Raw genomic sequence first — 25,602 nt, forward strand, 5'->3', positions numbered from 1 at the left:
TTCCTTAAATTAGGGTTATTTTAGCAAGGATAAGATACAGGAAAACAGTGCTTTTGTTCACTCGATACTCAAAAAGGAAGGCTCGGAAGGAACTCAATCAGAACATTTAGGCTAAACCAAGAGGCTGGGATGAGAATGGTGGATTAGCCTGAAAACTCTTCCTCAAAACTCTCATTAGGAGAGTGAATTGGGGAATGGGTTGAAGAAAAAGGCAGTGCTACCCACTGAGGGTGAGGTGGGAATGGGGGCAGATGGAGGGGAATAGATTCAGTATTCCTTAGCACTAGTGTCACAGAGGCCAGGGCCATAGAGACAATAGAAGTTCCGCGTTCTGCAGACCATTTGTAGCCACAGCAGTAAAGAATCCACGTCCCCTGTGCTGTGCTGAGGACCACATTAGAGAGAAAGATACTTAGCATGACAGCTACATGACATTGTTTATGTATAACACTGCAAAAGGATACCCTGGCATGAGAACTTGTTGAACCCCATTAAAAAATGCTCTGGAAAAGCATTTTCAATGGGTGAGGGCCCTCATAATCACATCCCTCAAACTGAGGAGCAGAACACATAAACTGCATGTGTTGAATCCGGCAAATTTTTATATGAAGAGGAAAGGGAGATTAAGTCATACACTCTTATTCTAATTCAAAACCAGAAGATAGTTATTAAACATTAGTCAACAACTCACGGCTATATTTTAAAAAGGTAAGTAGGTAATTGTAAATGTATACAGTGAAGTTCAGCATATCTGCATAAAACAAGAGTGTTGAAGAAGTAGTTCCTGAAGTAAGTAAGTAGTTCCTGAAGTAAGTATCTTCCTACCAATCTCAACCTAAATATAGAAAGAAATGACAACTACTACAATCCAGGGGCCACGGATATTTTAAACCCCCAATTCACTTAATTCTATTCACTGATAGAACTATCTGTAGAGTCTCCACTCTGGAGTTACACATAAAAATCATTTCCAAAAAGAACTGTTGAAGCTGAAGAAAATTGTTTTCCAATCTTTCTTGGAGACAAAGAAGAAAGAAATATGGCTGATATTCTACATAGGCACAGGAAAATCAAGTACAATATATTAAGCTATTATATATAAAAACGTGATTATAGTTATTTGTGTAAATACACATTTTCAAACTTTTATGTAGAGTGAATATAATACCCTCCAAATGGAATTGATGTTAATAAGAAACACAAAATTTATGTTATAGTAATTGCTTTTCCAAATTCCTTCAGAATAGTATGCATTTTTATGAAGAAAGAGCATTTTAGATTTATTTTGAATATGTTTTTCAGTTTTGAGGTTCTTGCCCACACTTTTAATATAGTTAATATGACTTTTTCCTGAAGAAACAATTCAAGGTGATGTAACAACTTTCATGTAAAGATAAATATAATGTAACTTAAATTTATAAAATATTTTTTTCTTTTAAAATCACCTTGCATATCTGGGATAAATTCTACTTGATTACGGTGTATAATTCATTTGATGTGTTGTTGGATTCAATTAGCATTTTCCTGATGATTTTTGCATCTGTATTCATAAGATAAAATAGTTTGTAATTTTCTTTTCTTGTAATACCTTTATCTAGTTTTGGTATTAGGGTAGTGTTTGCCTCATAGAATAACTTAGGTAGTGTTCTCTACTCTTCAGTTTTTTGGAAGACTGAGCATGATTCTTATTAATTTTTCTGGGAATGTTTGGTATAATTCCCCTGTGAAGTCATCTGGTCCTGGGCTTTTTTTGGGGGAGGGAAGTTTTTGATGACTGATAACACACAATGATGTGTTACTACCAATTACTTGTAATTGGTCTGTTGAGATTTTCTATTTCTTCTAGAGTTAGTTTAGGTTGTTCACGTGTTTCTAGGAATTTGTCCATTTCAACCAGTTTGTCTAACTTGTTGACATAATTGTTCATAATATATTCTTGTAATTATTTTTAATTCTGTGGAGACAGTCTTAATGTGCCAACTCTTACTGTTATTTTATTTATTTATATCCTCTTTCTTTTTCTTTTTCAGTATAGCTAAAGTTTGGTCGATTTTATAGGTCTTTTCATTACTGAATTCATTACTTTTCATTACTGAAAAGGAGTCTACAGTAAAGGAAAAGAGAGGCAAAAAGACATGACATATAAAAACCAAAGAGAAAAATGGCTGAAATAAGTATTGCCTTTACAGTTAAAACACAGAAGTTAAGAAATTAAACTCCCCAATTAAAAACACAGGCTGGCAGAATGTATGAAAAAGAAGAAACAAACTTTAAGTTTTACTAGAGTACACCTTAGACCCAAAGACACAAATAGGTTGAAAGTGAAGGAATGGAAAAACATAATCCTTGCAAAAAGCAACCAAAAGAGAGCTGGGTAGCTTTGCTAATACCAGACAAAATGGACTTTAAGTCAAAAGCTGTTACAAGAGACAAAGAAGGACACTATGCATTAATAAAAGGGTCAGTTTACTAAGAAAAATAACAATAATAAATACTTGTGTAACTAACCACCGTTCCCCAAAATATATGATGATCTTTTTTGCTATTTATGATTGATCCCTTTCTCATTTCTGTTTCTGTATACATTTTTAAGTACTTTCTCAATGGTTACACTGTTGGTTTTTTATACCACCTATGTCTATAATTCATTAATTTGAAAAGATAACCAAGTTAGCTTCAATAGAACTCATGTTCTATGCTCCCATATCTCCTCTTTTCCCCTTTATATTGTTTTTGTCTCACATTTGCTTATACCTTCCACTTTTACATGTCTTTCCCTAAATCTTCTGTAATCAATTATATGTAAATATTTCTAGTACTGTCAGAAGCAGTTGATTGACAGTGATTTCTAATTGGAGCAGAAAGTAGGAAACAGAATGGATAAAGTGGGAAATAAAGTAAGTTATAATTATAAAAGTGATCTTCCAATGAAAATATAAGGTTATATCTATAACCAGGAATGAAAATTTCATAGGCACAGTTGAGAGCAGTATGGGCAAATTATATTAGGCTATCTCTGAATAGGCAAAATCATATGCCAGAACTAACATCCTCTGAGTTTAATTCAGAATTTCTGAAAGATAGAATGTTGATGTAGAAAAATATTTTTCTTGGCTTGGTATGAGCAGTCTTTGTCTAAGAGAATATACTTTTTAGTGTATTTATTATTAATTGTATGTTACTACCCATGTTCTAGCACACAACCTGAAAATCAACAGAAATAATTATCAAATAAAGGATGGAAGCAAAGATATGAACAGTTCTAAATGCCAGAAAGGGTAAGTAAAAAAAGTAATATGAATTTACTTTCTGCTAAAGTGTACATTACTGAATAAATATGATAAATAAACTAGAATAAATGTGGGAAACAAGTACAGAGATTAAAGTATTTAGTAGTTTTAATTTGAAATTTTATTTTCCAGTATTTTTATATTTCAATTTCTTTTTTAACATTATTACATTTTTAAGGTTTGATCTTAATTTTTGTAAATTTGTTTATAAGAAATGCAGAATATTCAGATTTAAATATTCTATTAAAGCTACATTCTTAATTTTTTTTCTTCGGTTTGTAGATATTTTTCTCTTTGAATATTAGAACCTTGCCTTTTTAGCCAGATAAGCCTTATCCAGGTTTGGTAGATAAATTGTAAAACTGGTCTGAATGTTACCCCTCCCTGTAGCCCCATCTTTTTCAGGGTTATTTTTCAGCTTTTTCCATGATGATGTGGATTCTGTGCCCCCATTGCTTGAATCTGGGCTGTCAACATGACTAGCTTTGGAAAACAGAATTTACCAGAAGTGACAGAGTGCTACTTTCAAGCCTAGATATGGAAAGGCCTTTTGAACATTCTTTAATTTCTTATAATCCTACCACCACCATGACAACAAGCCTAGATAGCCTGTTACAGGATGTGAGATCACATGATTATTCCCTGTGAGGCCATTTTAAAACCAGTCAGCATAGAAATCATCTTATGCTAACCAAGGTTTATGAGGAAATCCAGCAAAGAACAAAATAATAAAACCCAAATCAGGAGAACTCAGCCAATCCACAAAATCATGAGGAATATCAATGGTTGTTGTTTTATGCCACCGTGATGGTTTGGGGTTATATGTATATCAGGAAAGTATCTTTTTAAAGTTAATTTGTTCTTGTAGGTGTGTACCCATTTTAAGTAGGACATTTTGATGAGGTTGCTTCACTAAGGTGTAGCCCATCTCAATAAGATGGATCTTACGCCTATTACTGGAGTCTTTTATAAGTATAATGAAGTTCAGACAGAGAACAAGCCAAAAGCTGAACATCAACAGAAACATGACAAGAAGGGACAGAACAGGAGATGCCACCATACACTTTGCCATGTAATAAACTAAGGACCAAGGATCACCAGCAGCCAGTCCCAGAATGCCAGTCTTTGTGGAGAAAGCATCACCTTGATGATGTCTTGATTTGGATTTTTCTAACTTCAGAACCATGAACTAATAAAATCCCATTGTCTAAACTGACACATTGCATGGTATTTCCTTGAGCATCAAAAGAAACTAAATCAGACACTAATTTTGGGGGTGGTTTGTTAAATATAATAGCTAAGTGAAGTAATCTGTATATCTTTTTTATAATACCTTATTCTGCAACTTTAAATTCTATAAATAGGTTAGGGAATTTTGAATTAATATTTAAATATTGATCTCTGTGAAGTTCCAGACCTATGTACCCTGTATGATGGTTAGACATTTCTAACCTAACATGTCCCAAAATATATTCATTTGTCACTCAAGATAGACTATTACAAAGACAACTAACAAGGAGATGATGAGTGACAATGTCCATCCCGAAGATCAGAGTATTTGCAGCTACAAGCAAGATAGGTCCATTCATCCTGCCCATGGGATCTAATCCTTAAGATTCGAGATTGGAGATGAACAATGGATTAAATTAAATGTATTATTATTCTCTTATAGATGTATTATTATTCTGACAATGGAAGAACTTTTATCATTGATATAAATGCAGTGGCTACCAGAGGTTCTGAGGGGAGGGAGAGGGAAAAATAGATGTAATATAGGGACATTTTTGGGATATTGGAATTGTCTTGCATGATATTGCAATGACAGATACAGGCCACTATACATTTTTTCAAAACCTATAAAATTGTGTGGGGCACAGTGTAAACTAAAATGGAAACTATAGTCCATGCTTGGTAACGAACTTCAATATGTGTTCATCAATTGTAATGAGTGTACCATACTAATGAAAGATGTGGTGAATGTGGGAAAGTATGGGTGTGGAGTCATATGGGAATCTTATATATATACATAAACATAAAAAATTCCATGGTTTTAATGTATTCACAGAGTTGTGCAGCCATCACCACAATCACATTTTGAACATTTTTATGACCTCCAAAATAAAACCTATACCATTAGAAGTCACTCCTCATTTTTTCCTACACCTACATCCCCAACCTTGGTCAACCAATAATCCACTTTTAATCTCTATAGATTTGCCTATTCCAGACATTTCATATGAAATTTTAAGGCCATGAATTTCCCTGGAAATACTGCTTTTATTGAATTCTACAATTCTTGATATTTAGTATTTTCATTATTACTCAGTTCTCAGCATTTAAAAATTCTATTATGGTTTCTTATTAATCCATGAAATATTTAGAAGAACATTTTAAAATTTCCAAACACACAGGGCTTTTTAAATGTTATCTTATAATTTATTTCCATCCTAATTGAATTTTGGTCAAATAAGGTGATATTTATTATCTGATTCTTAGAAATTTGTTGAGACCTGCTTTATGGACAAGTATATGGTCAATGATTATAAATGTTCTATGTATGCTTAAGAAGAAAACATATCTTCTTATTATTGGGAGCAGGATTCTGTATATATCCATTAAATCAGGTTTTAATCACATTGTTCATTATCCTGTATCTTCACTATTCTTTAAAAACATGGATGCTTCACGAATTAGCCTATCATCCTTGAGCAGGGGCCATGCTAATCTTCTCTGTATCATTCCAATTTTAATATATGTGCTGCCGAAGCAAGCACTCATTTTTTATGTACATTTATGTTATCTAAAGCTTCTTTAAAAAAGAAAAAACATTAAGATATATTCTTCCAAATATTCTCCATTTCAGTTCTATTTATCCTTTTTCTCAAACAAAACATTGTTATTATCCTCAACATCTCTCTCTGCCTTCTTCCCTCCCCTCCCTTTTTCTCTCCCTCTCTTAGTCTGTCTCTAAGATATTCACATCATATTGACTCATGATCCAAAACATATCTTAATTTTGTCCATTTTCTTCCACCTTTTCTCCTATCATCTTTGTCTGAAACACCATCATCTCTTGTCAGAACTTCCAACTGGTCTCCTTATTTACACTCCTCTCTTCCTATAATCCATTCTCCAATACCCAGAAGGATCTATTGAGATTATCATTCAGATTATGTCACTCTTACATGTAAATTCCTCCAATATCTTTACCAAATGCTTAGTATAAAACCTATCCTTCTTGTCCTCAACTTTAAGTCCTTACATATTGGACCCTGCCTTCCTCACCAACCAATTTTCTGTTCATTCTTCCTGTTTTACTTTACTCATTATGCCACATTCACTTTCTCAATGCTCCTAAAGATAACAAGCTCATTCTTATATTTTAGCTAATATACGAGATATTTCATTTGCTGGAAATCCTCTTACTCAGATCTCACAAGTTTGGATCCCTATTGTCATTCATATGTCATTTTAAAAGCTCAGTTTCCATTAAGAATAATTTCTAAATTCTGCCTTTTCACTTAATCTATTTTAATTTTCTATAATATCCATATTAATCTCAGCTTCATTTTTTTTTTACTTTTCATATATATGTTTTTAAATCTTTCTTCTATTTCCTGTCTAATTTATCTATCATCTGTCTATCTACCTATCTAACTATCTATCTATCTATCTATCATCTACCTAATCTCCCCTTTATCTTCCCTTCTCTCAATACTGTAATGAATGCTACTTTTGATTATAGCCAAGAGTAGGAAAGCAAATCGGGCTGAAAGTTTTAAATCCTGGCTCAATGATACTAGACTATTTAATATTGTCTCTTTTTCTCAAATTCTTTATGTGTTAACAAGTGATAATAGTAGTAACTACTTCATAAGATTGTTTTATTAAATGAATTAATCCATGTCAAAAACAGTTTTTGATGAGAATAAGCAATACTACAGGTTGAATATTGTTATCATTTTTTAAAGAAGATACTCTAAGTATTTTGAATATTTGAATGAATGAAAGAAGGAATAATAGCTTGATGGTAGAAAATTCTAGATGCTTATTATCAATGACTGTTGCTTCTGTATATTCTTAAAGTTTTGGTGATTTCTCTGGAAACTCTGGACCTGCATTGAAATGTTTCTTTCCTGTATAAGGAGATTTAATCTCAGATTTGTTTGTAACATACAGTCAAAGTGCATCTAAATATCAGTGAATGTTTGCAGATCCTTGGAACACTAGTTTTATGATAAGTATATCTAACTTGCTATATATTTATTTATTTAGATCTATTTATCTTTATATACATATTTTATGTATTTGTGTATATGTATGTGTGTAGATATATGAAACTAGCAAAATTTTATCATGAATAGCAGTGCAAAAGGAAGATAAAACATGCACCATATAATTTATTTTACTGAATAAAACATTAGATATATGAAATATTTTATATGTACATTTTATACATATAAATATTTCATATTTATTTGTATTGAATTCATATTGTCTCGTCTCCATGACATGGAAAAATGAATACCAATGCCTCATGCTAAGGCCCTTACAGTTAATTATTACAGAGGATAATAAAGAGGTTTTTTCCTTTCTCAAATTCTACAAAAATAAAGCCATTTCCTCTCCTTATGAGTTTATGTACAATTTGATGCCAATAATTTTTGCACGGAAATGGAGTTTTCTAATTGGTTACCTTGAGTTATCAAGACTGTGCCACATGGATTAGAGATAATGTGTCTTTTCTATAAAGATGAGATGCAGAATGAATTTTCAATGTATAATGCAACATACAGATGACATCTGTATATATATACAATGTTTTTATATAGCCTACATAAACATAAGGTATGTATTTCTGGAGAAAATATTAATTGCTCTTCCTATTGTCATTTAAGAGTGTAGGATAATTGGAGAATATGAGGGTAACAGTTTGCTATATGCATGAATTATTTCTACTTACATAAATTAATATATTTAATTAAGAACAATATTACTCTCACTTAACTACAAGTTTGTTTCTCTTTGAGAGGGATAAAAGAAGAGGTATGTAAATTACAAATTCTGTAAACTTGTCTTCTTTTCCTCTGCCTTTCTATTAGGTCTTATTATATACTTTCAGGCAAGTTTCTCCTTTTATTACAATACAGAAAGTTTTAAAAGATTTAGTTGATGTACAAAAAGAAGGAAAAGATCTCTTAGAGAGCTGTTGATGTTGAGAGTAGTGATTTAAAAGAACCTGTGTGGACTTAATTGGGAATTAGAGGAGAGAGTTTAGTATTTGAAAGGGAAGTGAAGAGACTTTTACTAAGTACTTGGTGTAGGAGAGAATATATTTGAGAGGAACATACAGTTTTTTGGGGTTTTTTTTCAATTTACCTTGAACAGGTCAGGGAATATTTTTGTGTCTCATTGTGTAGTCTAAACTTAAATTGTGATAAACTCTGTAAGGTTCTTCTGTTTCTATTTTGATTCATGGCTGAGACCTACCTAGACACTTGGTAGTTAAAAAAAGTTTCCAAGGGCTATCGTAAGAAAATGCCACAAATTGGGTTCCTTGTAAACAACAGATGTTATTCTCTTACAGTTATGGAGCCTAGAAGTCCAAAATCATTGACAAGCCATACTCTCTCTAAAGTTTGTGGGGAAGAATATTCCCTTGTCCTGTCTAGTTTCTGGTGGTTCCCAGCAATGCTTGGCATTCCTTGGCTTATGTCTGCATCACTGCCTTCTCTACCTGTGTGTTCGCATGACCTTCTTGTAAGGATATCAGTCACTGGATTTAAGACCCAGCAATCTGGTATGCCCTCCTATTAACTTAACTAAGTATATTTTCAAAGGTCCTATTTCCAAATAAAGTCACATTCTGAGGTTCTGGACAGACATAAATTTGGACAGGGGGTAAGGGAACACTCTTCAACCACAGTATCATAGTATTTTAGATTCCTTCCATCTTTGGAAACTTAGTTGTTCACAGATTTCTTCTACCACCCAAACATTTCCTAATTGTATTGACTTTACCCCTATCAACTTTACCTGTTTTATTAGAGACCTATAAAACTTATTTAGCTTCGATCTTCATAATATTTTTCCGAATATCTTTTTCTGGTATATCTATGAAAAATTAGCCTAATCCTCAAATGAAATACTAATATGTTTACAAAAGATAAACCTGATCAGATCACTTCCTATTTAAAATGTCCAAATGACTCTCACCTTAAAATGCTGGGGAAGCCACTGACACACACAGGCAGCCATCTCCCAGCTGTTACCTATACCCCACTTCAACCCACCTCCATTTCTATTGTGTGCAGATATTTCAATGTTTCCTTTCTGTAGCCAGAGAGAGATGTTAGTTTTAATAAAGTAGCCTTACTACCTGAAACCCAAAACCAGGATCAAGCAGCCCCAAGTGCATATCAGAGTAGCAACTCCCAATGGCAGGGTCCCCTACCCCTAGGTTGTACAAATACCCTGCCTTTGGAAAGGACATATTTGTTTCTCCTCTTCAAGGCAAAGTGGGACATGAACAGGCCCACACATTCACCAATACTGACCAGAGCAGTTGGCCAGGGGAGATGGGCCATGATGGGATCTCTTCCCCTGCTTTTGAACCCTTTGCTTTGTATAGGTATTAAAGCAATCATTTACTGAAAATTTCTGTTGTGTCTGAGTCTGTTTTCAAGAGGCACCACATAACAACTCGCTCCACAGATTTTATCACAGTAAGCTGGATGCACAGGGAAGTCTGAAATGAGTTGATTTTTTGACAATTCTTTTTCATCTCCTTTTTTTGAACTTTTGTATGGAAATGTCTTAAGCAATGCAGGATTCATGACTTTGTGCACTAAACTGCAGGGTCATTCATGTCCTACTAGCCAAGGTAAAAGTATGACCTAAAGCTGGGGAACCTAGGGCATACTGTCTCCACTCTCTGGGGGAAGGGTGGCAATAAACAGAGCTCAAAGAATCCAGTACCACCACCAGGCTCAGTGAATATTAAAGAGTTCACTAGCTGGTACCATGTTAAGACAAATGAGGTCTGGGCTTCTACTTCCTTGCATGTACTCTCATCGATTCTTTTATCGATTCTCATTCTGTAACCAGAAATGCCCATATTCAGGTCATCCAGACTGCTCTTGAAGTTAGCGTGAGATCAGTCATTATTCAGGAGACTATTAAACTTGAAGATGGGGACCTGAGAATAAAATGAAAGCATGAACTTCTATGAAAAAAGAGATACAAGATATGAAAAAGAGATATGGACAGAAGCGTGGAGAGCATCTCCTACCTGCTTCTTAATCGAACATGTCCTGAGAAATGTGGCGTGGCCCAAAACCTGATCTGTGACCCAGAAGTATGGGGCAAACTTCTGTCCCAAAAGTTACCTACCTCCAAAAAGGAGGGCCAACAGTTGATTGGGCTGTTTGCGTATTGACTTTAGCAAATTCCTCATCTCAGTATTCTCCTGAGAGCCTTATACCAGGTGAACAAAAACAAGTAGTTTCCACTGTATATGAGAGGATTGCAAAGCTGAAACCATCTGTTATCCATTGGGCAGCAGCTGCCATTTCTCTTGACTTGGGCAGACTATATACCACCTCTGGCACTGAAAAAGGTGCCCAATGGGCAGAACTATGAGTGGCCCACTAAACCCTGGAATACGCAGACCAAAGCACACCTATGTGCCTGTTGACTAGCTAATGGCATCGCCAATGGCTTAGCAGTGTGGTCAGGGTCAAGGAGGGAACAGGATTGAAGAGTCAAAGGATCCCCAGTATAGGGAAGGGATCTTCAGAAACAATTGACAGTGTGGAAGTTCTCCTTCTATGTTACCCATGTTGAAGCACATGGCAACAAACAGCATCATCTGAATGACCTTGCCCGTAAAGGATACACCAAACTGCTTTTCACACCTAAAAAGCCAGGAAATATTCCTGGGAGAGAGGCAGAAGATGAATCCTATCCAGAGGATGAGGACAATGAATTTGGCGTCAGTGGGATATGCAAAATAGCAGAATTTTCCACAGCTGCTTCTGCTGCTGCTGGATAGATCCACCACCAAACTGGACATGGAAATTTCAACACTTTGAAATCATGGGCCCAGAAATATGGAATAGCTCTCTCATTAGAACAGGTCCAGGGGAGTGGGTGTAGCTCATTTGGTTGCATGCCTGCTTCCCACATACAAGTTCCCTGGTTCAGTCCCTGGTGCCTTCTAAAAACAAACAAACAAACAAACAAAAACAGATTCATTACATACACCAGAGTTGTATTTTATTTTATTTTTAATTATTTTTATTGTTAAATAAGTTTTAGATTATATAAATGTTGCATAAAAAATATAGGGGATTCCCATATGCCTCATTCCCCCCCACACACACACTTTCACACATCAACGACATCCTTCATTAGCATGGTGTATTTGTTACAATTGATGAACACATATTGAAGCATTGCTACCAACTATGGATTACAGTTTACATTGTATATTACACTCTGTCCTGCACAGTTTTGTAGGTTATGACAAAATACACAATGGCCTGTATCCATCACTGCAGTGTCATGCAGAACAACTCCAATGTTCCAAAAATGCCACTGTTTTATGCCTATTCTTTCCTCTCCCTCCACTGAAAACCTCTAGTGGCCGATTGCCTTTCTATCAGTGATAAAAATTCTTCCATTGTTAGAATAATAAGTCTACAGTCGCATAATACTAAATCTACTTTAGTTCATTGTTCATTCTCCAGTCGTGAGGATTTGGGGATAGTGATGCTCTCTATTTCTAATTGAGAGGGAGCTTAGATCCCATGGGGCAAATGGATAGACAAGGCAGCCTACACAATGAGAGAAAATATTTGGGAATCATCTATCTGATAGAGGCTGAATATCCAGCATATATGAAGAAATCCTACATCTTGAAAATAAAAAGACAAACAACCCATTTGAAAAATGGGTGAATGATATGAATTGACACTTCTCCAAAGAAGAAATACAACTAGCTAAAAAGCACATGAAAAGATGTTCACCATCATTTACTATTAGGGAAATACAAATCAAAACTATAATGAGATATCATCCTATACCCATTAGACTGGTGGCTATTAAAAAGCAGGACTACAAGTGTTGGAGAGGATATGGAGGAAAGGGGACATTTATCCATTGCTGGTGCATTTTATTTTTTTTTATTTTTCTGAATTTGAAATAAGGTTATTAAAACAAACAGGTCCAATATGTCATTTTCGAATGCAAGAGATGTCAACTACAAACCAGAGTCCCAGAAGAACATTTAGGGTCTGTTTCCAAAGGGGCTGCTCCAGGCCACTAATAAAAAACAGACTATATTAGCCTTCTCACACCATCCTAAAGTATGCCCTATACCTTGACTTTCCATTTTGTTGTGTTGAAATGGTACATGTATAAGACAGCTTGGAAATCAGCTCTGCCTCCCCTGCAGGTACCCAGAGTACATCTCCTCTGACCAAAGATCCCATTTCACGGTGGGATTGAGAGTCCATTCAATAACAGGCTCAGACTAACAGAATTAGATGGAATTTCTATATCACTGCCTCTCCCCCAGCATCTGACATGGTGGATAACTTTAATGACTGCCTAAAAAAGGAGGTTTGGCATCTACATCCTGACACTTTCTTACTCAATGGACAATCTGCCTTATTCGGGCCCTTTGGAATCTGAATCCAGCAATTCCCTGGAAAAGAAGTATGGCTTTATCCAATTTCCCTGCACAGGGGAGCAGGACATGAATATAGGAGGAATCCAGACTTTCCTGACATTCTGCCCTTACTCCCAAAGGATAAGAAATGATCCTGAAAGGCAGACTAATTATACAACACTTGGGACTCTCCTTTTCAGCCACTGTCCAGATATTGTCCTGCTTTTTACTCTATACACCCCTCACATGATTCCCAGGATGATTGGTGGTTACAGCCACCAGGCCAAGGGTGGGGATGGTGGAAATGGGCCTAGGAATGCTTAGCACATGTAAGGTGACAATCCAGTGAGCTGGACCTGTAGGCCTGACACACACTTCATGGAATATAGAGGGTGATGCTTCTGGTTGAAACACCAGTCCCCTTGGGAAGGGTAGTGGTATACCATTGAGGAGACCCGACAACTCCCATCTAGCAGGAAGAGGTTAAAGTAGGCCAGAAGAATGAGTAAGGCATTCAATGGAAAAGGGCAAAGGCAGGCAGACTGTGGCCTTAGAGGGAAAACACAAGCCACTGAACTGAAAACAGGCCAAGAAAAGTGACTCCCATGAGAGGTGGTTGCACAACCACCATCAGGATTAGTTGCTGCTCCCCATTCCTGTTTTCTACTAATTTGACCCAGTTAGAACCTGGAAAGAAAACATCTTCATGCAGCTAACCCAGGCCATAACATCAGCAGGTCTTGACGAACTGCTGGAGCTGCCATCTGACCCCTTGCTCCCTCCCCATTCCTTGCCAGTCCAGACTGACACTCAGGGAGCTGATTTTCCCTGCCAAACATTTGACCTAACATCAGGAAGTCCTTTATTTGAGCCTTTGGCAAAGATAATGGCACAAACATTGGCTATGCCCACTTCTCCAAACCTCTGGACAACTTGTTGGGATGCAACAATTCTCAATACAATGAAACTGACAAATGGCTCAGTCATCTTTCCAATTTATTATCTCAAGCAAAGCATGCTTGGCTTGGGGATGTCCATGATTCTGGAGTCACCTTTTTCCACAGATCAATATTGCCCTGATGGGAGTAAGCACCACTGAATGAAAAGCAATTTGTCAGCCACTTTGGCTGAAATTGCTAGATTCATAGAATGAACCCTTCAGGCTCAGCAAAAATCAGTAGACACTATAGCCAAAATAGTGTTTGATAGTCACTTTGCTTTACACTTCCTCCTAGCCCAACAAGGAGGCATATGCGCTATTGTTAATACCTCCTGCAATTGGTTAATACCTCAGGGGAGGTAGAACAAGAGGTAAGTAAATTCAAACAGCAAACCCACTGGCGTAAAAATGTACAAATGGATTCTGTGTGGGACCTCTTCAGCTATCCCCTGAGGAGTATGGGAGCATGGATGCAACCATTACTCTAGACAGTCCTGGTCGCCCTGCTTGATATAATGGTATGTATAAGTGAAGACCTCCTAATGTGCTGCAGCCACTGGTGTTCCCAAACATTGCTGAGAACAAGGGACCTTTAGGCCCAACCTATCTCTACCTTTGTGTCATAGACATATATTGTAAAGCTAATGGGGAGAATTTGCTTAGACCTGGTAACCTGGTAGACAGGCTGCAGGATGGGCTGCTAGGGAAATCACAGACACGCCTAGGGGCCACTCCCAGCCTGCTCATACCCCCTTCTTCCTTTTCTATTGTATGCTAATGCTTCAATATGTTTCCATTCTACTTTGGGACAGATGTTAGTTGTAATGTAGTGGCTTGACCATACCTTAACCCAGAAATTGAGAAAAACACTTCTAGCTGCTTATTGGGGATGAGACCCTCAATGTCAGGGCCCCGTCACCTAGGGTTTATAAATACACCACCCTTGGGCAGCACAGATTTGTCTTTCTTCTCTGAAACAAAAGTGGGGTATGTGGACCTGCTATTCACCAACCCTGACCCAAGCAATTGATCTCTGGAAGCCAGCTATGATTAGATCTCTTTACCTATTCTTTCAGACCTACTATGCTGTGTAAGTAATTAAGCAGTCATTAGCTGAAACTTTCTGCTGTGTCTGAACCTGTGTCCATGACATACAATTTTGTAATTTGCTTCACAGTTAATTCCTCAGCATTGTGTACTGACCCCAAAACTGTGACATTTACCTTCTACCATGTTTCATCTACTTACACTTTTACATGCTTCTATACTATAGTAACTTATATGTAATTCCCTCATATTATTTTTTTTTCTCACTTCTAAACCTGCCCTATGGGGACATGTGACAAACATATATCCTTCTTTAAAATTCATCTCAAATAGTCTGTCACCACATCTTCTCTATTATCTCTAGCTCTCAAGTCTATAGCAACTTTCTCCACTCACCTTGTTGAAAAAGTCATCACTATAATAAATATCACATGGTATAATTATTTTAATATCTTTTTCCTTTCTACATTATGATTTACTAAAGCAAGTGTCCTTTTGCTACTATGAATCTAGCAGATTATTTGGTACATAGTGGATTTTTATTAAATGTTAAATAAATTTTTGCCAACCAGGACATTGTTTAGCTGCTTAGTCATCCAGCATACTTTGTCATTTAATGCTGATATCATGAACTACCTTCCATCCAATGAAATCAAAGCAAATCTGGTAGTTCAATTGTTTTAATTCAACATCAGATGCAATGCAATAAATAACATGGAATACATGTGTAAAATCTTCATATATCATAAACTTCTATAAACATTTATATATCAAACACAAAATGTTCTATTTCTACCTATACTTGTTAAGGTCTAGTTTTATGATGAAATATAGAACTCATATTCTAATGAAAATCATATCTTTCAAAAAACTAAATATGGTAGTTCACATCAAGTTGATTACAAAAAGGAGTCCTAGAAAAGCGCCATTTAGAAATATTATTCTTTCAATATTCCATTTGACAATAAATTAGGAAAATGAAGAATAATCAAGTATGTTTACATAAACTTCTCTGATTTCTTTTGTATAAAATGTCTCTCATAGTGCCATATCTGCCTCATAAAATTACTTTGTGTTTGATGTGATACGTATAACCACGTTCGCGACATTATATAAGACACACTCATTTTTACTTCTTTTTTTCAAATATCCTTATGGCATTCTTTACATATGCTTTACCAATTTATTTTTTTGGCTTCTTGATTTTTTTTCACATAAGGAGAATAGTAAACAAAATTATACTTTCAACATTTTTTTTCTTGTTTCTTTCACTGTAAGAATCTCTAGATTTAAAAAATGGGTAATGGATGGTAGTAATGGTAACACTTGTGAACATAATTAATAGTACTGGATTATATACTTAAAAGTTGATTAAAAAAAAGGGAAAATTTAGGTTGTATATATGTTACTTGAACAAAAATTTTAAAAAACAAACAAACATAGAACTGTCCAGCAAAACCTGTGAACCTTCCTGTCCACCACCCCCTCCAAAAAAAAAAAAAAGAAAAAAATAATGGGAACAATTATTTTTCAGGTTGGAGAGTTTGTTCATTTTGTTCTACCTGGATGCAAACCAGTATGTCTTCTCCGAGTAACTGTTTCATAACTGTATCTCTCAAATGCATTTTTTCTACTATGGGAAAGCTATAAGGTGGTTTTGACCTTATCTCGGTTTATTTTCAGGAACATGTATAAAACCTAAATATTGGGGCCTATTTTCCCTAAAATCATTTAATAAAAATTAAGGTGTATATTTCTAAGAGTAAGGTAAGATACTTATAGTTATGTGGACTACAAATAATGTATAAAACATCAATGCTGAATTTTTTAAATTTAGAAAGCAATTGAAGATGAGCTAAAGAAAAATAAACTAAACTGTAAAAATATTCACAATAATAATAATCACTAATTTATTGTACCTGACCAAGTATTAAATACTTTGCCTGCCTTGTCTCATTTATACCTCACCAAAATGTTGTGAGATCAGTATAATTATTTCATTTTCCAAATGGTTAATATGAGATTTAGACATTGTTATGGTTGCTTAATGTTTTACTATTAGTTAGTGGCAGAACCATGCATAAAATACAAGATCTGATCCTAAACGTACAATATCTCAATTGAAAAACAAACAGAAAGTGAAATTTGGGCCATTTTTCATAAATGATAAAGGAATTTGGAGAAAAATATTTTGTGTGAGTGCTCTTGAAGATACTGTTAATAATCATCACTATGTGTTTTCTACTGCTGCTATAACAAATTACCAAACATAGTAGCTTAAAACAACACAAATCGCTTATTTTACAATTATTGAGCTCAGAAGTCTGCATTGAGTTTCACTGGACTAAAAGCAAGGTTTTTTCAGAGTTGCATTCGTTTTCCGAGGTTCTAGAGATAAATCCTATTCCAGCTGAAAACCTTTTCTAGAGGCTGACACATTCCTTGTCTCATGGATTTCTATCTTAAAAGCTAGCAAAATGTAGAGAACTTTTCACATCTCAGGACTGCAACCTCTTCTTCTACCTTCCTCATCCACAGGTGAGGACATTTGTGTTTACGTTGGACCTAGCTTAATAACCTAGGATAATCTCCCTAACCTAAACTCATCTGATTTTCAGCCTTAATTCTATCTGTAGCATGAAACCTCCTTTCCATATATCATCATATATTCACAGGTTCAGGGGGTTGAAAATGTCAGTTTTGGCTGGCCATTATTCTGTCTACCTTATCTTGCTTAATTGTACTCAGAGCATATAAAAATTTGATGCTGCAGAATTAAGGTAAGCATCTCCAAAGTACTATCTTCCTAGAGACAATAATATATCAGGTCCTATCATCAGTAATAATGGATATCAAGAATAAAAGCACTTCTAATCCAAAATAAATGCTTCATGTGCATGGCTGACATGATAGGAAAATTATGTGATTAATTAAAGGACACCAACAGATATAGTTCATAAGGAAATGATAAGGAAATTAAAGAGAAGATAACCTAGCAATACTCATACTTTAAGTATGAAATCATGACTTCAGGGTTTCCCATAGTGAAATTGTGGAAGATAATACTAATGTGGAGTAAGATTCCTTCAGGCATAGAAATTCCTTTTCAATCTTCAAGTAGTTTTACTTTTTCTGCCCTACTTCCATCTGATTTATCTGGAATCTAGCCATATATATCTGAAAAGAAATGGTATACCAACACAGAGGCATTTCTAAATGTTTTCTGGTAGTTTGGGTAGTGCAAAGGATCTATTAGCAATATTTGAGTGTGTTTGTGTAGATGGGTAAAGGGAGAGAGAGGGAATAAGAGAGGGGGGATTTATTCTTCTTTAGGCCCTTTTGAATTAGCAGTCTAAAAATGATGGGCTTGTTGATGAAAAGAGTTTTGTGTTACATTTGTGTTCAGCCATTCTGTTCTTAATCCTATTAGCTCTGCTGCAAAATTTCTTATGGTTCTTCTTATTTGATCATTTTTTTTCCTTTATGCACTTCTCCTCTATACAGAAGTAGGAGATATTGAGATTAAAGACCAGATAAAGTGGATGGCAGTAGCAGGAAAATACCTAAGATGGTATTTACAAAGCAATAAGTGGTATTACTAATGTGTCTCTAGCTACCAAGAAACATGCTGATGTTGCATTAGAAACAGTATCTATTAATCAATCTAATTTGAGGTATGCATGGGTTTAGTGTCAAAATCTAAACATAGGAAAATCCATAAACAATTTTAAAGCTTCCAAAATTACGTCCAAAAAAGTAATTGTAATAAAATGGCTTAGTAATAACTGACTGTATATGAGGATTAATACACTTTGTGCAGCTTTGCCTTTACTACAGTTTTATCATTTTAATATGTTATTCTCTCCTCCACAATAAATAAAAAATATGACTTAAGAAACTATTTTCATTTTTGTTTTCTCAGCAGTATTTTAAATAATTTATGATTGTAGTAATATTTGTTTTGAGAGTGAAAACTACTGCCTAATATAGTCTTTATATCATTTTTGTTTCAACAGTTTATTTGTTAACGTCAGATATAAAGCAAAGTCTGTGAAATCCCACAGCAACTATGCCAACTCAGCAATATTTTGTTGGCACTTTTCTTTCGTTTTAAAGTGATTTCTTTACATTTTCAATGTCATAAAGAATATTTCAAAGCCATGCATAGGCTTGCCAGTCAATATAGTGAGATGAGCACAGCCACAAAACTTCCCTATTTCCTAAATTCCCCCTGGAAGTTCAGTATGGAATATAAGAGGGGATGGGAGGATCACAGTGAAGGAAAGAGAAATAGGGTAGTGGGGATGTCATATATCAGGAAGCTGGGTGCTAGGCGGGCATGAGGGTTACGTGGAATGGAAAGCCAAAATGTATGATCTGGGCTGAAGTCTTAGAAAATGCCTAGTTGGAAGTGGAGAGGTGAGAATTAGGTATGGCACTGAAAACTGAAGTATGGATTAAAGGTTTCTCTACACAACAGCTGTACCACAAATTATCTTATCGCCACCTCTCACTCAGAATCATTGCAGCTGGTCAAGTAGCCAGCTCCTTGTTTGCATTCATTTAAATAAAATAGGCCTGCTTTAACAATCTGCTTCTTCTATCATGTGGCTTCCCATTCAGGCATAAGAATATTTGGTAAAATAGTTCTAAATGTTCAGCGGCATAGGAAACTCCCTCTGCCTGCCTGTAGAATTCCAAAGACAGACAGAGAAACTGACCCAGATGTAGTCAGAGACAATTAAGGGAAAAGGTAACTTTAAAAACAATAACAGTAACAACAACAACAACAACAAAAGCTATGAGATCAGATTCCTCAGACACATGAGATGGCATCCTTAAAAGCAGAAATAATCATTAGAGGAAAACAAATGAAATAAATATATTTATGCATGTGGGTGTGCAGAGGAAGAGAGAGAGATTTTTGTCTGTATTTCTTTTTGTTCTAAATTCTGGGAAATGTTTTTGATTTTGTCTTCTAGTGCTTTTATAGGGCAATATTATAAACAAGCAGTTTCCAGGAGGAAGACACAAATAGGAAACGAATATTAGAAAGATGCTCAACTTCATCCATCATTAAATTTTAGCTTTTCAAACCAAAACATGCCATTTTCATATATTAGACTGCAAACATTTTAAAGTTTGGTACTATTTAGAGTTGGGGAAGGTATGAGAAAATGGTTAATTCTTATATACTCTACGTGGGTATGTAAATAGCTTTAACATTTATAGAAAGCAATTTGATAATGTTTAGTCATATAATTTGACCCCATTAGGGAGTTACCCTAATTTATCTTATATTTTCTACTGGATATGCTCCCATAAGCAGGATTGCAGGATCAAAGATTTTGAGTGTATGTCTGTGTAACATTGTTAGATTTTTTAAATTAATTCCTCAAAATGTTGTAGCAATTTATATAAAGATAATAGTAAGCATGGATATATAACATTAAAAATATTAAAAAATCCATTTGGTTTTTGCACAAATGAATAAAGTAAAATTATTGGGAATGGAAATATATTTGGATTATATATTTTCTCTCCATTGCATATATTCAAAAACCAGAATTAGTTGTTTTTACAATTGTCTTTTTTCCTATCCTTGTTTTCTTTTAGCATCAATAAAATAAAGTGGCAATTCATTTTTTATTTAATTACTATAGCTATTTTTTTAAATCTAGATGTATAGGAATTTTTATTTCATTTCATTAGACCTCTTTTGACAAGTGAAAATCCATTTACTTTGAAAGCACAAGCATTCAATAACCCTTTAAAAACATATTTGTGAGAGTTCTACTTCCAGAATGGAAAGATGAGTACTTCTATGGGTGTACTTCTCAGTGAAACGAGTGAGAATTTCTTTTTAAATAATCATATAAATCTCTAGAAATGTTCCTAAGGGCATACAGCAAATGAAGAAAAATTCTATTGAAGAATACCTAAGTCTCATTAAAAACAGTAAGAGTCTATGGCATATGAAAGACGACTCTCCCCCTCTCTACCCTCTCCCAATTCCATGTGATGGAAACTGTACTCCAGTTGGATGCATCAAAGAACTGAGGGTCCTGGCTTCACCCAACTTTAAGTTGAGGGCTACGATATCTTTCCAGGAGGAGTAGGACAGCAGCATCTCACTTCCCACCCCCCAGCTACTAATTGCAGAGGCTAAAGTATAGATGAGGGCATCCAAAAGGTTGGGGGCTCCCTCTTTGTCCCCACTTGTGGATTTGAGGATCTGCTTTCAGAAAAATGTCCTGATTTTCCTAGCCCAGCTCATTTGTAAGGAGGAAGTCCCACATCTAGAGAGGCAAGCCAAAAGCCAAGAGTCTACTTCTCCCACACACACCCCAGTAGTGCTATTTAGAGGGAAAATGTGCGGATTCCTATGCCCTGCTGTAGAGTCCGTTGTGGCTTAGAGATTTTGCTGAGTGGACAGGAAGGCTGAAAAACAGAGAGCTAGGAAGCTCTTTCCAAAGGAACTAACTTTACTTGAAACAGGAGGTGGGGAAGTTCAAGAATCTGGGAGTTATATAATTGATGTGGAGACAAGCGGCCCCTGGAGATGCTGAAATCAGGGAAAGGGACAAAGAAGTATAATATGGGGCCAATTTCAGGACTTTAATTTGCCCTGACTGACATTGCAATAACAGATATGGGTCATTATATACACAACCATACAGAACTGAGTGGGAGAGAGTGCAAACTATAATGTAAACTATATTAGTGGCAATGTTCCAAAATTAGTTCATCAATTGCAATGAATATACCAGACTAATGAAAGAAGTAAATGTGGGGAAGGGTAGGAGGTGTGGGGAGTGGGGCATATGGGAATCCCTTCTTTTTTAATATATATATCACATTTTATAAAATCTAAGGATCTTTTAAAAATAAATTAAAAATTTATTTAAAAAAACACAAAGGAGGTATGATGGAAAGCCATTAAGAGGAGAGAGGTAACTTTCAGAGATCAGGGGTTACGAGATACAGCTACTAAGAGTTCTTTTGGGGTCAGGAAAATCTCAATCACTGATGTCAGAAAGTGTCCTTGCAAAAAAAACCTGGACTGAATTGGATTAGTCTGTGGAGCAATTTATTCCCCAGAGCATTACTGAAAACAACAGAACAACCAAACAATTAGAGCAGCTTCACAGTTGGGTGACAGTCAAAAAGAGCCTTGTTAAAACCAATGTCATCTTGGTATGACTGCTCTCAATTCCCTGACCATGCTTACTAAGGAGCAATATCAGAAACTTCAAAATATGGAGAAAGCAGATTTCACTAAAGTAATTCAGTCAGGCAATAAGCAAATAAACAAGAAAATAATTAGAACAAGTAACAGGAGTGGGTAGGTTAGTACCTAGAGTTGTTAAAACATGTTTTCTAAAACATTCAATTTTTAATGAAAATTTACAAGGCCTGAGACAGTTTCCAATTGGTGGGGCCCTGGGAAGGTAGCTGGGCTGCAGAATGAAGAGTTTTAAACTCAAGGTCAAGGCAAAACATCTGAAGTTCATTGACAAAACTATGATAGTAGGAGAAGGAAATTTGGAAGGTTCATATAGGGCTCGCTGAAAATATTAAGTGATGAAGACCTTGCCACCAGTGACAATGGGGATGCTATGAAACCTACCAGCAGACCTACAACATGGAAATGGCTTGCAAGATCAACTTTAAAAACAATAATTTTTAAGATCAGCTTCTTGATGTGAAAGAATGGGGAGGATCTGTGGCAGAACTGCTGAGGCAAATAGATAGAAGGCCCAGAACAAAAATCCTCATTCAGTTTGTATCTCCACCTCTTTTCTTTCTCCAAACCCATTTCTCTTACCTCTCTCTACAATAAATTCATTTGCAAATTATGCAAGAAAGCCTGCATAAGCAGAGGCAACTCACAAGACAGCAAAAGACCCTCTTTATTACTAATACTACTAATAAAAAGAGAAACTAAGTAAGAAAAAACAATCTAGAAGAGATTTCCAAAATGTGGTGAAATATATCTCCCATTTTATAACCAATTATTATGAATCCCAAATTAAGAATAGAAGAGAACTTCCACTTCATGATAAAGGATACTACTATAAAACCCAAAGTAATATCAAAATTGATGGTGACTGCCTGGATGTTTTGCACCTAAATTAAGAGCAGGTTAAGTATGTTCATTCTCAACACATCTATTGAAAATTGAAGCAAGAAAATGAAAAAAAAAATGTATCCAAATTGGAAAGGAAGAAGAAAACGTATTTCCACTTCCAGAAGACATGATTTTCTGTACAAAAAAGTCTAAGAAATCCACTAAACTACTCTTAGAACTAATAAAATAGTTTTAATCAATATTGCAGAATACAAGCTTAATACACAAAAATCAATATTTTTGTACATTTGCAATAGCAATATGAAAATGAAACTAAGGAAGCAATTTAGTTTCAAATAACATTAGAAAGAATACAAACACATAGATTTAATAACATAAATTCAAAACTTATGCTCTGAACACTAAAAAAAAATTAAAAATGATCTAAGTAAAATGAAAGACATCCCATTTTCATGGATCAGAAAACTTAATATTATTAAGAAGGAATACTCCAGAGACTGATCTATAGATTCATTGCAATCCCTTTGGAGATTTCAGCTGGTTTATTTATGCAAATTGACAATCTGATCATAAAATACATGTGGATCATTAAGGGATCCAGACTAGCAAAACAAACTTGTCAAAGGTGAATATTTGTAGGGCTCATATATCTCAATTTCAAAAGTTAACATGAAGTAACAATAATCAATAGAGTGTGATACTGGCATATGTCTATCCTTATATATATATAGATCAATGGCAATGAGTTGAAAACCCATAAATAAATCATCACATTTACAGTTAATTGGCTTTCAACAACGTATCAAAACAAATCAATGAGAAAAGAATCATCTTTTCAAAATAGACCTAAATGATAAAGCTAAAGCTAGAAAAGGCTTAGAAGAAAAATAGGAGTAACTTTTTATGACCTTGGATTTGGCAATATTTTTTAGATATGGAATAAAAGCAAAAAGCAACAAAAGAAAATTGGACTTCACGAAAAGAAAAAATTTGTGTTTCACAGCACACTATTAAGACAGTGAAAAGACAAGCCATATAATGGAAGAAATATTTTAAAATCATATATTGGTAAAATACTTGTATCCAAAGAACTCTTACAACTCAGTAACAAAAAGAAAAATAATTCATTTTAAAACTGGGTAAATAAATTCATTGGCAGATGAAAATCTTTAAAAGGGTGATCATTGGAAATTGACTTATTTGCAGACAATTTTTCTTGGAATGCAACACTAACAGAACTTGTTCCTTTTATTTTACTTTTAAAAGATTATCTGAAGAAGCATGCTAGGCAGAGGCAGATGAATCCCATGAAAACTACTAAGTTTTAGAAAATGTAGGCTTTTGCATTAGGTAACTTGGGGTAGCAGAAAAGTTTTCATTTTGTAAATAGTCTAGTCTTGGAATGTATACCAAAATTTGTGTACATTTGAACTTTTTCTAAAGAGAAATATCCATAAAATCTTCATTATTTACTTATCTTTTATTAATACATATCATCTTCTGGAATCTTCTATAATTTTATGTTTTCTTCTTGATTATTAAAGATATTCCATGAATAAGAAACAGTCAATAGTAAAATAAATTTAAAAATGAATAAATGATCTGAATAGGCATTTTATCCAAAGAAGGTAAACAAATGGCCAATAAACTCATGGAAAGATCTATATCATTAGCAATCAGGAAAATGCAAATCAAAACCAAAAGGAGATACCACTTCACATCTACAAGGATGGATAAAATACAACAGGCACACAATAAGAAATGATAGCAAGAATCTGGAGAAATTGAAATCCTCATTCTTTGCTGGTGGGATTGTAAAAGAGTGCTACCAATTTGGAAAAGTTTAGTAGTTCCTCAAAATGTTAAACACACTTATGATATGAGTGGGGAATTCCACTCTAGGATACACCCAAGAGAAATGAAAACGTGTTTCATGCAAACACTTGGCCATGAAGGGCCAAATGAGCACTACTCATAATAGCCAAAAGATGGAAACAACCCAATTACCCATCAACTGATGATTGGATTAAAAAAGAAATAGTGATATACCTATGCTATGGAATATTGTTCAGACATAATAAGGAATGAAATACTGATAAATGCTAAAACATGGGTGAGCCTTGATAACATCATGAGAAGTGAAATAATCCATTTCAAAAGAGTATATATTACATTGTTTCATTTATGTGTTCTGTCCAGAACAGACAAATCTTTAGAGACTGAAAGTAGACCAGTGGCTACTAGTGTTGGGGGAGTTGGGAAGACTGGAAAGTGTTCATTGAAGTATAAGGACTCTCTTTTTTTTCTTCTTCTTTTTTTTTTTCATTTTGTCTTCAAAAAAGTTTTCAGTTACAGAAATGTTACGTACAGAATATAACAGATTGCCATATACCCAGTATTCTCCCCCTATTCCCTTTCTCCTATTATTTAATAACATTTTGCATGTGGATGGTACATTTGTTACAACTAATGTACAAATATTGAAACATTGCTACTAACCATGGTCAATGATTTACATTATGGTTTACATTTTGGGGTGATGGAATTGTTCTACATGATC

General features: G+C 34.9%; 1 long non-coding RNA gene and 1 other non-coding gene across 2 annotated transcripts in view; one reads left to right on the forward strand and one right to left on the reverse strand.

The window, feature by feature from the left end:
* The first annotated feature begins 375 nt into the window (after positions 1-375).
* LOC139439378 (uncharacterized) overlaps positions 376-25,602 on the forward strand; it is a 40,747-nt gene continuing 15,520 nt past the window's right edge. Inside the window, exons 1-2 of the long non-coding RNA XR_011649303.1 lie at positions 376-708; positions 3,197-3,278. This is a non-coding gene — a long non-coding RNA (uncharacterized lncRNA). The remainder of the gene's footprint in view (positions 709-3,196; positions 3,279-25,602) is intronic.
* LOC111765264 (U6 spliceosomal RNA) lies at positions 5,958-6,064 on the reverse strand. The gene has a single exon (XR_002797657.1). It is a non-coding gene; the product is annotated as a U6 spliceosomal RNA (small nuclear RNA).

The sequence above is a fragment of the Dasypus novemcinctus genome, chromosome 1 (assembly GCF_030445035.2).
Source record: "Dasypus novemcinctus isolate mDasNov1 chromosome 1, mDasNov1.1.hap2, whole genome shotgun sequence".
In the NCBI taxonomy this organism is placed as follows: Eukaryota; Metazoa; Chordata; class Mammalia; order Cingulata; family Dasypodidae; genus Dasypus; species Dasypus novemcinctus.